This window comes from Anolis carolinensis, chromosome 5, assembly GCF_035594765.1.
Source record: "Anolis carolinensis isolate JA03-04 chromosome 5, rAnoCar3.1.pri, whole genome shotgun sequence".
Classification (NCBI taxonomy): Eukaryota; Metazoa; Chordata; class Lepidosauria; order Squamata; family Dactyloidae; genus Anolis; species Anolis carolinensis.
The window spans coordinates 197,757,956-197,773,277 of NC_085845.1; the positions used below are offsets into that span (position 1 = coordinate 197,757,956).

The following is a 15,322-nucleotide window of genomic DNA, read 5'->3' on the forward strand; positions in this document are numbered from 1 at the left end:
TCCTTTCAGGAGGCTTAAATTCACTTTGGCAGTGACAAATAGAACAGACCAATTTTATCATTTTCTGAATGGTAAGTCAACACTTATAATGTAAATCCTATTAAGTAGGGCTACTCTTAACTGGGATCAACAGTTGGATCGAGGTCTGGGATTGCCAATTTCAGGATACCACTACACTGCAGTATTATTGCAGTTTGTCACTTTAACTGCAACGACTCAAGGATATGGAATCATGGGACTTGCAATTTTAGAAAGTCCTGTCTGCCAGAGTAATGGTGTTTTGCCCAAACTACAACTCCTAGGATTACATAACCTTGAGCCCTGGCAGTTAAAGGGGTGTCAAACTAGATCCATCTATGCATTGACTCACCATTCAACAACTGATTAAATGGATGTACTGTACTCTATTCAGCACTAACCAATGGGATTTTATTTTGGAATTTGTAGGTTGCCGAGATTATTGGGCTACAAGTCCCATTTGCCCTAGCCAGGTTAAGATGATGAATGATAGGACTTGGAATCCAAGAACCAGACTATATGCTTCCCACATCTGGCCATTCTGGTCCTGTCACTACAGTGTAATAGTTTGAGTATTGTTGCAATATGATTGTGCGAGATCAGAATTTGAATCCATGCTTGGTCTTGGAAACCCAAGGTAAATCCTTGGGCAAGTCACATTCTCTCAGCCTCAGAAAGCAATCGCAACCCCCCCCTGAAAAACTCCTTCCAAGAAAACACCACAAATGTGCCATATATTGCTTTGAGGCACACAGTAGACATTGAAGAAATACGTGTGTGTGTGTTGTACAAAATGAGGACACAAGAGGACGCCACACACTCAGATTTTACTTGGGAGGAAAGAGTGATGGTAACTCGGTGGTAAAGCACATTCCTCTAATGCAGGTAGCATTCATAATTCCCCAGTAATTCCAGCAAAGCAAACAAATAGAGGATGCAGATAAAAAAACAACTAGCAGCCCCTGCCAGCCAGAGTAGAAAATAAGGAGCGATCTCAATTGCCTTCTAGACTTTCAGAAATACAAATCCCTTAATGATCTTAAATATCCTAAAGGCACAAGACAACTATCCGATTGTGGAAGCTAAGAAGGGTTAGTACTTGGACGGAAGACCACCAATGAATAAGTGCTATAGGCTCTTATTTTAGAGGAACTGGCGAAAGTACATCTGAGTACCTCTTGTCTAAAAACCCCCATTATATTCAATGGTTACCATAACTTGACAGGTGACTTACACACACAATGGCCATGATTCAGGTGTTGTTTAAGGTATCTGAGAAATGCTGGAGCTCTCTCTAGCAGCCAAGAGGTTAAACTGTTGGGAATACTTTGGTTATTTCTACATGGCAGAATGGGGCTGGACTGGATGGTCATTGGGGTCTCTTCCAACTCAAGGATTCAATTACGCTGTTATATTTGAGATGTATCATAAGACGACATGACTCGCTAGAAAAGACAATAATGCTTTTCTATAATGGAAGGCAGTAGCAAAGAGCTGTTCAAGATGAATGAATTGACTTGGAGGTCTCCCATTCATAATCATCTCATATGAAAAGTCATCTCATACAAATAGGTCATCTGAAAATGAATCTCATTATTCATAATCATCTCATATGAATGGGAGACCTCCAAGCCATTCATATGAATAGATGACCTGGAGAACTCCCATTCATAGTCATCTCAAAGTTGGCTGACAGCAATTATTATCAAATGTTTGGTTTGCAAAGAGCACTGCAACTTTTATTGTATTAGACCATACACCAGCTCTGCGAGGTAAACTTCAGTTTCTTTATTTTGGGGAGGGGGGGGGAATGATACATCCAGCCCCAATTCAGCATCTTCTTCTTTCTTCTTTGCTCCTCCATATAGTCCACTGCAGAGTTAGGACTTCAAGCCTTGTCCTGCCCTTCCAGCTGTGATGGCTGAAAGAAGCAACGTCTTTATTTCTACACTCCGCCGTTCCAGCCTGCTTCCATGGTGATATTCCCCAATCACTATAACCGATTTCAAATGGTGCTAGAAAGAGAACTAGACTCCGAACACCAGAAGAAATCAGTCATCCTTTAAAGGGGTGACCGGACTCTACGGAGCCAAAGGCTGACGCTCCTAATTTAATATACACAAGGAATCTTGTAAGCATCTTATTTTAAAAGAGCACATCCATTCTGTTAGGCACAATTAAGTTTCATTAGACTAATATAATGGGATTTTTCCTCATTCAACAAATGAAATAAAAAGCAGACTCACTGGTGGAATTAAAATACTTGCACAGCTCAATCGGAGATGCAAGCTGCTGACAAAAGCGTGATTGCTTTATGTTCAACCAAATCAGTTTCCTTTGAGCTACTGCAGAACAGTTATTTTATTCTGAAAACAATTTCTCCTTTGCGGGGTCAAGCTGATTCACTCTTTGTTCCCACTCACTTTACACTGTGCTTCTCCATGCAAACAAGAAGATTCTTAGAATTTCACATCTTATTTTTACAGACAAAATATGTCAATAACTGATTTTTCTAAGAAGCCATATACGAGTCATAGGCCTTATGCCATGTGACGTGGCTATATTTTGGGACTTTTGGCAAGACGTGTCATAACATGCTATTGTTGCATTAAAATCGTTGTTGTTTCTAGATGGAGATGTTCCTTTAAAATACATTCCTGCACCCTTTGTTGGATCTTCCATGCTTCACCTATTGCCAAAAGACTGTATCCTGAAATCTGAAAGGTACCTCTTTACTATCCATTGTTCAAGGCTGAGTACGTCAGTTATGCTTCAATTATGCACGGATATGTATTTAATAGAGGTCATTTTTAAACAAATATTTTTTTGAGATAGTCATATTAATCTTTATACCTAGCCTCTCTTTATATCCTATACATTCCCCCTTTTTTAAAACATTGCATGATTATGAACAGTTTGCATCTGTAAGAAGCACATAAAACACTGGGGTATGATTTTTCACAATTATACCCAAACCCAAATTCTGCTTCAATGAGGATCATTATATTGCTACTATAAACCGCATCTTGGTACAAATGAAATCATTTAACTTCTCACACGTAGCCAATTCCTAAGAGAAGATTCATTTATTTTTTGTGGTTGCTCTAAGTAAATTGTTTGGGTTGTTCTTTTTTTTTTTTGCTCTTCCTTCTATTTTGCTGTCAAAGCTATTTGTTAAAATGTAGGCCGTAAATATTTCTTAAGTGGTTGCTGCTAAAAAACACACTTTATCAGATGCCTTAAATCCCCCTTCGCCTTGGAAGCCCCGGTGGCTTCCTGGGGAGACTGAAAGAGCTGCCATTCTTCCTCCAAGAGCACTGATTTCAAATGGTGCTAGACATTGTGTACTTAAATCTAAACCACCATATGAAACCAGCTTCCTGAGGGAGCTCCAGACGGACTTCCTTCTGGTGAGGAATGAGGCCACTGCTTGACCTAGAAAAAAAGAGAGAGAGATGTGAGCACATGTTTGGGTTTTTAAAGAAAAAGACGTTTCCTTTTCGTATGACCGCAGAGGCAACCATGAATGAGAAAGCCGAACCATCTCCCATTTCCTCCTGAAGCTCAAGGAGGAACCTAAGCAGAACACAATCCACTCAAACTGAAAAAGGAAGGATCTGGAGAAGTTTCTTTTCTAGGCTTTCCAAAAACCCCAGTAAACATGAATACTGGAGTTGCGGTCCAGAAAAGGAGCCATTCAAAATCCCTATCTCTATAGCAGCTGTGGTTAAGCCCATGAATGTGGAGAGCCAACTGTGATACTTATGAGTTAAGAACACTAGTACTAAACTGGACCAAAAATAATATGCCCATATAACTCAGTATTTTTCTGACAGTCAATGACCAAAATATCTCAGAAAGCATAATGGATGAAATTTGCTCCTCTAGACATTTTAGTTTCCAGTAGAACTATAATTTGAATGTGTCTCCAAGTCAGCAGCTCTCAACTTTTGGTTCTCCACTTATTTTGAACTCCAAGTCTCAGACCATGAGTTCGCTGGAAGTTGAAGTCCAAAGATCTGGGAAACAAAACATCTATCAGTAGTCAGTGGGCTAGTTACACTACCAAGTAGTGATCTACCGTAGCTATTGACTTCCAGCCTATGTAGCCTCTTCATTCATCTGTGTTACCAATCAGCTTGCTGGCTATCTACGTCCAAGCCAAGAACCTCCTCGTTCCTTTTTGTTTTTGGTTCATACTGGCAAATGGCTTGTGGGTGTTGACATTATCACAGACCCATGCCAAAATCTGCTAAAGACAGCAAGGCATGTCAGAAACAGAAGATATACATTACCAACCATCATGAAAGACACCTTGCAGTTTAGGAGAGGCAAGACCTTGACCGAAAACCAAAAGGCCTGCCTATCGGTCACAATCCAGATCTGGGTGTATCCTGGCTTTGCTTTAAAAGTATCTCTGGAGCTGAGCTTCTCCTTGGTAGTTTTCTTTCTTTCTGGACTGATTTATTCCTTTGATCACACTCTTATCTTGCAACCTGTTAAGCCTAAAACAAATTCAAGGTCTCTTGCCCCTGGGCAATTTTTCTCCATTCCCAGCCACAGGGATTTCTTCTAAGTGAGGAGTAATCCATCAATTTCCTTTGGCAAACTTAAAACAACATTCTGAAGGCGATGACTTCAAGATTAATCACAAAACTCCAACCGGCAACCTCTTGGTAAGGCTACTTGAAAGGACAGCTTTTCCACATGAAATGTTTCAATAATATCCTCACAGTTGCATTCCTTTCTCTCACTTTCTCCTTGGTTGTGGGATGTGCAAATGTGGTTTGCAAATTATAGGGTGATTTCTTTCTTCTGCGATCTTGCAATAATGGCCAAAGCGAGCCTCTGCCATAGACAATTATTCTGATGCACTTACATCAAATGACTCAATTTAGGTTTTAAAGAAATGGGCACAACTTGGGTCCATTGTACTGTTGCCTTCAACCTCTGCTTCATAAACCACCTCCGAGGGTTCCAGCAATCTACACTGCTAAATTAACGCAGTTTGGCACCACTTTAGCTGCCATGGATTAATGTTACGGAATTCTAGGAGCTGTAGTTTGGTGAGCACCACTCCTTGGCAGAGAATGCTGAAGACTTTGCAAAACTAAAATGTTGAGCCCTAGCAGTTAAGGTGTTAAATTGCATTAATTGTACAATGTAGACACATCCTACGTTGACAATTCTCATTATGGCATGAATCACAGAATGGTAAGATCTGCAAGGACCCATATAAAAGAAAGTCCAACCTCCTAGTTGATGAAGAAGTGTTAAGTATCCCCAGCAGACAAAATCTTCACCATACTTCCGGGTCACTGATCCCATTTTCAAGCTTTTCTCAGCATGAAGGAGTTTATTACAATATCCAGCTGAACTCTGTCCTCCAGTAATAACTGCATATATGGGGGGAATTTCAGCAGGTGCAGCTCGTTCCACAAACCGCACCTGTTGAAACTCCCTATTCCTGTTATATATCTATATTAAAGAGACACGTTCTTGGTTTCTTGTGGGGGCTGAAATATGCTTTGAGAAGAAACAAGGGACAAGATATTCCACCCTCAAACGTCTCTACAAAATTGCTCTCTTCTTTCGAATGCATACCTGAGAATCATGCAGTTCTCCAGTTACTGCTGAATGGCAACTCCCATCATCCACTTGCTCTACTGCTGGGAATTGCAATTGCACATCATCTGGAAGGGTGCATGACTCCCACCCTTGCCCTAGTCTCCTCAAAACCTGTATTTTATATTAGATCTTTAGTTTAATTTCTTATTTCTATGTTTAATTCTATGTTAATGTTTAAATGTTGTTGGCTTTAAATTGGAATTTGTACAGCTTTGAGTTTTATAAGCTGTTTTCAGTCTTGTTTAACAGAGGAAAGCAGGATATAAACAAACTACTGCCCTGAGTCTGCAAGACCTGAGCAGGGCTATAGATATTTCTCATTGAAAAGGCCAACAAAAGTAAGAGCTAACACCAAATCCAATTGCTATTCCTAATCAGAACGAGACAGTTGTTTGCTGAATGTACTTAAGAAAACCCCATTGGTTCAATGGGCAAGATCCTACATGATCAAGCACAGTGTAAGATTTTTAAAAATATTTATTTTCAGAAGATGGTAAAGAACATCAGCCACTGCAAAAACAAAAATGGCACACACAAGTGTAAGGTGGGCTTGCATATAACAGTATTCATATTTATGTCAGAAGCAAATTAGGAATACAGCTATGATGTATTAAAAAAAAGTCATTGGCACGCTGGCTGATATCCGAACAGAGAATGGGTCAGAGATGCCCATGCCTTGATAGTGTCCCACAATTACACTGAAATGAGTTATATATAGGCCCGGGCTGTGGCTCAGGCTGGAGAGCAAGCCAGCTGCAACCAGCTGCAATGAATCACTCTGACCAGGAGGTTATGAGTTCGAGGCCCACTCGGAGCCTGTGTTTGTCTTGTCTTTGTTCTATATTAAAAGGCATTGAATGTTTGCCTATATGTGTAATGTGAGTCCCCTTCGGGGTGAGAAGGGCGGAATATAAATGCTGTAAATAAATAATAAATAAATAATCCCACTGGAACATTACAGCACACCAAAATATCTGGGAGTCACTCTGGATCGTGCTCTGATTTACAAGAAGCACTGCTTGACTTTCAAGCAAAAAGTGGGTGCTAGAAATAATATAACACAAAAGCTGACTGGTACAACCTAGGGATTACAACCAGATACAGTGAAAACATCTGCCCTTGTGCTTTGCTACTCTGCTGCTGAGTAAGCATGTCCACTATGGAATACATCTCACCATGTTAAAACAGTGGATGTGGCTCTTAATGAGACATGCTGCATTATCACAGGATGTCTACGCCCTACACCACTGGAAAAATTATGCTGTTTAGCCGGTATTACAGAACTGATATCCGCCGGGAAGTAGCAGCCAGTTAGTTTCTTATGAGCATAGATCATAAGGTAAGAATAACTTATCTCCAAGGTAAGAAGAACTTGGAGGTAGATTCCTCTTTCTTAATTCCTGTTTCAGAGATCTGGTAACAAAACCTGGTAGATTTCTGTTTGTAGATTCCCGATTGCTTAGCATCAGTTTTTTAAATCAATTCCTCCTCTTTCCCCCATTTCTTCCTCCCCATAATATAATTTAAAGCTTTTACAACACTCTCACCAATAAGCTTCGTATGTCTTTGTTTTGGAAATGGAAAAAAGGCACAATCCATATGGAAAGGGTAAAAAAGGTTTCTCTCTTTCTTAGTAGCAGATGACTTTTTTGCAGCTTGCCTCCATTTAGCAAGAGTATTCCTCACAGAGCAAACAGTTGCACCTGAAATGAAAAAAAAAAGGGGAAAGTGTAATTGTATTACTCACATTATGCCATCAATTATTCTAGGCTCCTGTATTCTTTGCCTTTTATTCTCTCGCAGCGTTTGGCTAAAGATCTTGTAAATCTACAACACCTATTATTTCACAGCATTGAATATTGGCCATTGAAGTGGTGTCAAACTGCATTACTTCTACAATGTAAATGCATCCTTTGAAATTACACAGGTACATAACAATAGCAACAACAATAATGCCAAGAAAGTCTCAACTCCGGACATTCCTACCACTTTGGGAATCATCTTGCTTTGGAAATGTTCAAAGAGGACTTTGGTTTCTGAAAACGTCAACTGGATCCATTCAGAGTATGCCTTGTGCCATTTCTTAACATGTACAATATTTTTTTAAAAAACATAAACGTTATTCCAACCCCCCCCCCCCCAAAAAAAAACAAAACAAAACAAAACAAACCCCACAACAGAACAGGAATAGTAACACCAACCACAAATGATATGTTAACCTTTACAATTCTAAAGTAAGATGGTAGACTATGTAAGAGGTCCGGTTGTAAAGCAGGTAGATCATCTTAAATATTCAAACAGCAAACTGAAATTTGAACCATCATGGTCTAATGGTTGGAGTGCTGGATTCTGATTCCAGAGACCAGAGTTTGAATCCATATACAGCCATGGAGGCCCAGTGGGTGATCTTGGGTAAGCCACACTCTCTCAGCCTCAGAGGAAGGCAAAGGCAAGTCCCCTCTGAACAAATCTTTCTAATATGGAAAGTCTTCCTTAGGGTAGCCATTGGTCAGAAATAACTTCAAAGTATGCAGCAGCAACAACAACCAAAGTGAAACTGACACTCTCTGACGTCAGGCTGGAAGTTTTTATAGGACTATCCTAAAAGTCTTCTTCAAACATTTAACGGAACAGAGAGAGAAGGGTAAGTAAGTAAACTTTTATTACAGTCAATGACCAGCTCATATCAAAGATACCCAGTCCCATACATCCATATCAAACCCGAGGGGTTATATACTTCAGACTTCAATAATAATAAAAAACCATTATAAAATTGAATCAGAGAAGGGTGTTTGTTGAGTTTTGCTTTGGCTCAACAGTCATTTTTTTAGGGATTTACACAGGTGAAAGGAATCTGATAATATTAGGAACCTGTAGTTGAGTTTTCTTTATCTCTCCCCATCCACTTTTCCTTTGGTGATATGCTTTTTTTTTGGGGGGGGGGGGGGATTATAAACCTATCTGGCACGGCTGTCTTATCTGTTGACGACGTTTGGTATCTATGCCATCTAGAAAGCATAAATGCTATTAACAAATACCCATACAATCAAGCCATGCCAGAAAAAATTCAGATCATGTATTTCATGAATTATTGAGCTGTCTGTCAACTTACCTTTACCCACTACCTGTCAATGAAAAGGCATATTGCCAAAACCTCAATACAAGAGTCTTCTTGCGGTGTTTGGAGGCAGAAAAAAATCACAAATGACAGACATGTAGGGCCTACTAAGAAAAAATGCAGTGTGGAATACATCTGGCTCAGGGATGCATCCATACTGTACAATTAACATAGTTTGACATCACTTTAAGGGCTCAGAACTATGGAATCCTGGGAGTTGTAGTTTGGAGAGGCATGCACACTCTTTGGCAGAGAAGATTAAAGACCTTGTAAAACTGCAACTTCCATAGGATTTAGCCATGGTAGTTAAAGTGACAACAAATTGCATTTATTCTATGGTGTAGATGAACCTTTAGATAGGGAAGCATGATTCCTAACTGTGATCTAACTCAATGCCAGGGAAACTTTTGAAGCCCAAGGGCCAAATTCTATTTCTGAGAATTTCCTGGAAATTGCATTCCAGTGCTGGGCTGGGCAAAAGGAGCAAGCCCCAAAAGATATGCATAGTACAAGATAACGCCTGGCTCCCAGTGGCTATGATTCAGGAAAGGCTAACATTCTTTGCTAATTTATTTTCTGAACCTTCTAATGTACGTGCTCTCTGGTCATTATTATCCAGTGCTTTGAATCACACGGTTTCATCTGTGTATGCTACAAGCACACACTATTGCTTTTGTTGTTCTAGTATGTTGTATTTGGTGATTTTGTCAATTTTCTGGCATTTTGCTATGAATGTCACCAATGTGAGGACATATATGTGCTTTCTAGTTGTCTGTTGACTTTTTAAAAGTGTATTCTTAAGAAAGGGATACTCAGAAGTAATTTTTTCAGGTATTTAGATTGATATCCACCTATAGCATGCCAAGTCCATAAAATAGAATAGACTCTGGAGCCACATGTCAAATAAAGTTTCAGGTCAGGCTTGTTCCTGGCTATGGGATTTTGGGGCCAAACCATGAGAATAAGGGATGATTCCTGATATCACAGGCAACAAGCCCTTGATAGATCATTAAAGATCAACTCTAGTTGCACAAGAGTATGCTTCTGGCATAAAAATTATAAGGTCTAACCAATGAAGGGGAAAAGGGTATTTAGGCTACAACCATTTTATCAAGGTTGTAGCCTAAATACCCTAAAAGCACTGGAGAAAATTCATTTCTAAATATCCCTGGTTCCTCCAGTGAAACCCTATGGTCAACATCTAGCCTAAAATGGCCATTGAACTATACTCGAGGACCTAGTGATTCCTACTATTTGAATGATCAAATTAACAAAAGCAAATATAGAGATTTTCTTGTATGATGGCCAACTCTCCATTTTGGAGATCTTTAAACATATGTTACCTTTTAACATATATTTGGATAAAGCATCTTTCAGGCATGCTTTGGTTGTGTATTCCTGCATGGCAAAGGGTAGGACTAGATGGCCTTTGTGGAAGCCTTCCAACACTAGGACTTATTCTATGGTTCTGGGATCCCTTAGAAGGCATAGCATGTGTGCCTTGAAAGTAAAAGATGAGTTGCAACCACCTCAGGCCATTTCACAGAACTTGATTAAAGTTCACACTGTACTCAATGTACATGTCTCCTAACATTTTTCTGGAATCCTGATTTCTATCTTCTGATTTAATAAACAAGATGCCTATTTTTTCCTGCCTCCTGCCCTTCTGCGAAATCTCCTGGATGAACCGCTCCAGGGGACAAAACACTGGGAAGAAAATCCTGTAAAAGATTTCTCTGGCGTGAAATATAAGCGTTTAGCATTAGCAGCTCGGAGAACACTCTCAGTTGTTGTGGGTTTTATTTCTCCATGGAGTGTTTTTGCTGGCTTTATTTCTTTCATATCATTTACAAACTGCGTCTTCTTTTCAGTTCAAAAGCAACCTAAGATTACATGGGATATACAAAAAAGGGAGAGAGAGGAGGAGTGGATTTTATGGATGTTTGGCAGAGCTGTCTAAAGACAAAGGAGGATGCTGGCAAGAAATATTATTACCAAGTGTTAAGAGAATCATTTAATAGAATTTAAAGTCCTTGGCTTGTAATTCTATCAGGGTGTTAAAAATGCAGCATTTTGAGAGTAAACATAAAAGATGTTGTTGGCAAATTTAGTAATTGCATATACAATGGTTACTAGCAGAGAAATCAAAACAAAAAAAGCAAAATAGCGCTAGCTTATTTGGGGACGAATGTAGGATCTGCAGTTTACATTATACAATTATAATGCTATGATTCATTAACACCATGGCGGTATCTATCAGCAGTCCTGTGATTTGCAGTATATGTAGAATTCTCATCCTGAGTGCGCTAGTGCCTACCATCTCCAAATTACAAATCCCAGAACTCTATAGGATACAGCTGAAGAGAAAAATTACTGGCAAATATTGCTAATTGTGCTAATGCTAAAATGTGGAGCCTAAAGGGCTGTTTTAAAGGTAAAGAAAGGTAAAGGTTTCTCCTGACGTTAAGTCCATTCGTAAACGCAAAAGCCTGAATATACACAACTAGAATTATATTTTGTTTTCTTTTTGAAATGGCATATCTACACTGTAGAATGAATACAGTTTAGCATCACTTTAACTGCCAGGGTTCAACAGTGTGGAATCCTGGGATTTGTAGTTTGATGAGACACCAGCATTTTTTGGCAGAGAATGCTAAAGACACGATGAAACTACAATTCCCACTATTCCATATCAGATAAAGTGGTGTTAAACTGTGTTATTTCCAAAGTGTAGATGCACCCTGAGTCAGCCCAAAGGGCCTGGGAACTATGTTTCACAATGCTAGCTAGAGTAGCAACACAGATTTTAACTGTTTTTAAGAGTTTTGAGTTTTTTTTAACCAATTTGTTTGTACAATTCTATTTTAATATTTATATGCTGTAGATTTAAAATTGTATTGTATTTTAATTATTGTGAGCTGCTGTGCATCGCAAGCCATAAAGGTAAAAGCGGGATGATGATGATAACAACAACAACAACAACAACAACAACAACAACGATAATTCATGTTTCAAGTTGCTGTTTCTTGGGTGACTTATTGAATGCCCTCCTAAAACAAACCACTTTTAAGAAGAAAGCAACCTTTTTTCAATTAAAAGAAAACATACAATGGCTGAATAATCTCATTTTGTCCTAGGCAATTCCAAAACAGTGGAGTCACCACTGGGAAGGCACTGCGTCATGGGCACCAGGCAGGACAATGGGTTGTTTATCAGAGCGAAAGGTAGTTTCAGACTGTCATTGGTGACTCACAAATACACAATAAACTTACTGTTGTCTGTGGCTTTGTGTTAGCAGGGAGTGCTTTTGGAAATAATTTGATCATGAATAATTACAAGGCAAAATAAATGGGCATGTACACCATAGATAATGTCTATATCATACCGCCTCCTGTCTTCTTACTTTGTAAACAAGAGGCTATTGTCTGATTTTTGTCACCTGATCTTCTGCAGAAAATAGCTGCAAACTGAAGCTATTTTCACCTAGCGTATCTTACCTATTGAGGAGGAAGCTTACAGACCAAGTGACCATATTCTGAAACATTTGTAAGAAGAACACCAGAAAAGGTATGCTTAAGCAACATCAGAGTGGGAGTAAGATGGCAAAAATTATTGATGATGAAGAATAAACAAGATAGGAGAGATTTCAGTAGTTTGCCTTTGCCTGAGCCTATTGGGAAGGTAACTTTTCTGCTTTCTCTTCACCTTAGATCTTTGAATGCAAACTACTTTTTCACTCAAATAAGTTGAGGACAAAGAGGGAGAGAGAGCAACTGGGACATTTAAAAATCTGTTGAAAATGTGGGGCAGCAGAAGATTAATTGGGATTGTCTCTGCCAAATCCAGACAGAGGCTGAGGCTGTCTAATAGTATAGACCAATAGTTTTCAATCGTTGCCCATTCAGATGAATCAAAGGGATTTCAACTCCCAGAAGTCTCCACCAGCCTAGTCAATGATCAGGGACTCTGGCATGTACAGACCAAGATATCTAGCGAACCAATGGTATAGTAGAATGTGGTCTAATATCTGAGATATTTGTGGTGCAGCCCAGAGAGTGTAGTGGTTTGAGCATTTGGCTATGACTCTGGAGACCAGGGCTCAAATCCCCTTATTAAACACTCTCACAGCCTCAGAGGAAGGCCATCACAAACCTTTTCTGAACAAATCTGGCCAAAAAAAGCTCTGTAAGAGGTTTGCTTTAGAGTCTCCATAGGTCAGAAAAGACTTGAATAATTTTGTGGAGGTCTGGGAGTTGTAGTCCAAAAACAATAACCACCTCGACCTTTGCAAAGATGTGGAATATCATCTTCTAGGGATTCTTTTAGGCATAAGTCCAATTCAAGCGCATCAAGTTGTATCAGGGTGCACTCAATAACCCTTGATCTCAATCTCATCCTTCGTGGTTGTTTGGTTTACATTTTTTGTAGAAGAAATGTCCTCTTTTCTTTGCCAAAACACTCTCACCAAATTCTTTAGGTACAGCAGGATAAAATGTAAACAATCCTTACAAAATAAAAATAAAAGAAATAGTGAAAAATTATGTAAAGAAAACAAACTGCACGGCGGCAAACCCTCCACCGCCTCTTCTTTCCATGGCTGTTTTTCTGTTTTTGGTTCTTAACCCTCCAGCACAAGTAAATATCCAAGCGGTCTGCATGATGTAACAGGAGTCTGTCAAAAAAACACAAAACAAGACCAAGGACAACATGTTCTTAAGCTCAGAATGCTGGTCAATTCTTGGGGAATTTATTCTGCAATCATTGGCCCGAGTTCCAAGTTTTTGCTAGGAGTGAAGCTCTCTCTGGCTTCCGCTCAGTCTTTCAGCTTTTCTAAATCCAAAAGCAGAGAGCCTTGAAGAAATCATTACTCAGGCTTGGGCCTTGGAAAGAGGAAGATTGCTTGCCTGTCGATGGATTAAATGGAAGGGAAATTCGGATGCACTATCACCACATGCTGCAACGTATTCTAAGCATTTTCCCCAAACAATGGCAAGAAGCGGAAAAGTTGGAGACCAGTCTCTAAACTAGACCTATTTAGCTTGGACACAAAAAGACTGAGAGGTGATATGTTTTCGCATGCCTTTAAGTTGTTTCCGACTTGTGGTAACCTTCTCACAGAGTTTTCTTGGAAAGGTTGGTTCAGAGGGGCATTTGCCTCTTATTGTATCTGAGACAGTGTCAGGCCATGACTTTGGAGATGAGAGAGTTTAATATTTCCACTTGGCCATGAAAACCTACTGGTAATTCTGCAGAAGTCACACACTTGCAGACCCAGAACACCAAGTGATAACATCACTTTAGCATGGAGATGGGCAGGTATAGTTGCATTCCTGTATGATGCTGATAGAGTGATGCCCCATTTTCATCTCACCAAATACTGGCATTCATTTTTGTCCATTTCTACATGGTTGATTATCTCCTAGCATTCATAGGCACAGCGCTATTAGCCATGTCATTGTGGGGAATTCTGCCCCCCCCCAACTGTTTAAGTCCATGTGGGCATTTAAAATATGACTCTACCCTAGTCTACCAAAATGTTTCAAATGCAGCAAAGTGGCCAACAAACAACACTGGGGGAAAGAGGGTCCATACTATTATTGTATGAAAATTTTTTGGGAATTTTTGGGAAGTCCAATATTTCTTGGAAGGGAGGTTGAGAACTTGAGCAGCCTTAAGGGATGCAAAATATAGCTTGGAGGGAGGGCATGTCCACCAGAATCTGAAATTCAGGCCTCCACAAGATGCAAAGAACCTGTTACTGTGTCTTTAATATATGTATGAAAGAGGGAGTTTCCACAGATGTGGCTTGTGTGACAAGTCACACCTGCTAAAAATGTCCCATATACACAGTTGTTACAGGAGGCCAGAGTTTAGCTGTAACTTTTACTTTACCTGCAAAACTCTGGCTATGCTGGACCACATCCTAGCCATTCTGGACTTTAACTGAAATGGTTGAATTCAAATACCTTTCTAGAAATGTCAAGGTTGCCTTGGATCAGTACAAAAGCCTGTATACTGCAAAGCTCTTAAAATTTGATACCATTCTTTCCATCATCACCTAAAATGACCAAACTGAAGCTTGTTGAAGAGTCGAGAAGCAGGAATTTAGAGATTCCTGACCTTATCACCCAGAAGTACCACTCAGCTTTAGCATTCCTTTTTTTCTTTTTTATTGTGGGGTTTTTTCTACTCGTCATTAGGGGAAACAATTTTAAAGACCAACATCTCAAAAGGACCAGCTTCATTTTTTTTTAAAAAGAGCTAAATTCTTAGTCTATCAGTGGCAGGGATCATGGTAGACCTCTAGATGTTGCTGAATTGCAACTACCATCATTTCCCAGCTTCTCCAGGAGTGGCAGTGTAACCATATCTTGAGCACTGCACAACTCCTACTTCTGCAACAATTATATTGTGAGTGTGCTAAAAATAAGATACAACTTTACAAACAATAATCACAAGCTAGCATCCTGTTTGGCAATTGTAAACTAATTAAAATGACAACATACAGAGCAGCGAAAGTGTAGGAGGGCAGGGTTATGTGGGCATACAGAAGCATGA

The 15,322-nt window shown here is 39.5% G+C and overlaps 1 long non-coding RNA gene and 2 other non-coding genes across 4 annotated transcripts in view; all 3 read right to left on the reverse strand.

Moving 5' to 3' along the window:
* Positions 1-826: 826 nt before the first annotated feature.
* The window catches only part of LOC134299673 (uncharacterized), a 126,794-nt gene continuing 112,298 nt past the window's right edge, over positions 827-15,322 (reverse strand). Inside the window, exons 5-6 of one of the 2 annotated variants that reach the window (XR_010006939.1) lie at positions 7,194-7,349; positions 827-3,453 (exon numbers count right to left, since the gene is read on the reverse strand). This is a non-coding gene — a long non-coding RNA (uncharacterized LOC134299673). Of the gene's footprint in view, positions 7,350-15,322 lie in introns of both variants that reach the window. The other variant, XR_010006938.1, reaches the window with a different exon arrangement.
* On the reverse strand, positions 1,997-2,093 carry mir29a-1 (microRNA mir-29a-1). The gene has a single exon (NR_129944.1). It is a non-coding gene; the product is annotated as a microRNA mir-29a-1 (primary transcript).
* On the reverse strand, positions 3,314-3,413 carry mir29b-2 (microRNA mir-29b-2). The gene has a single exon (NR_129947.1). It is a non-coding gene; the product is annotated as a microRNA mir-29b-2 (primary transcript).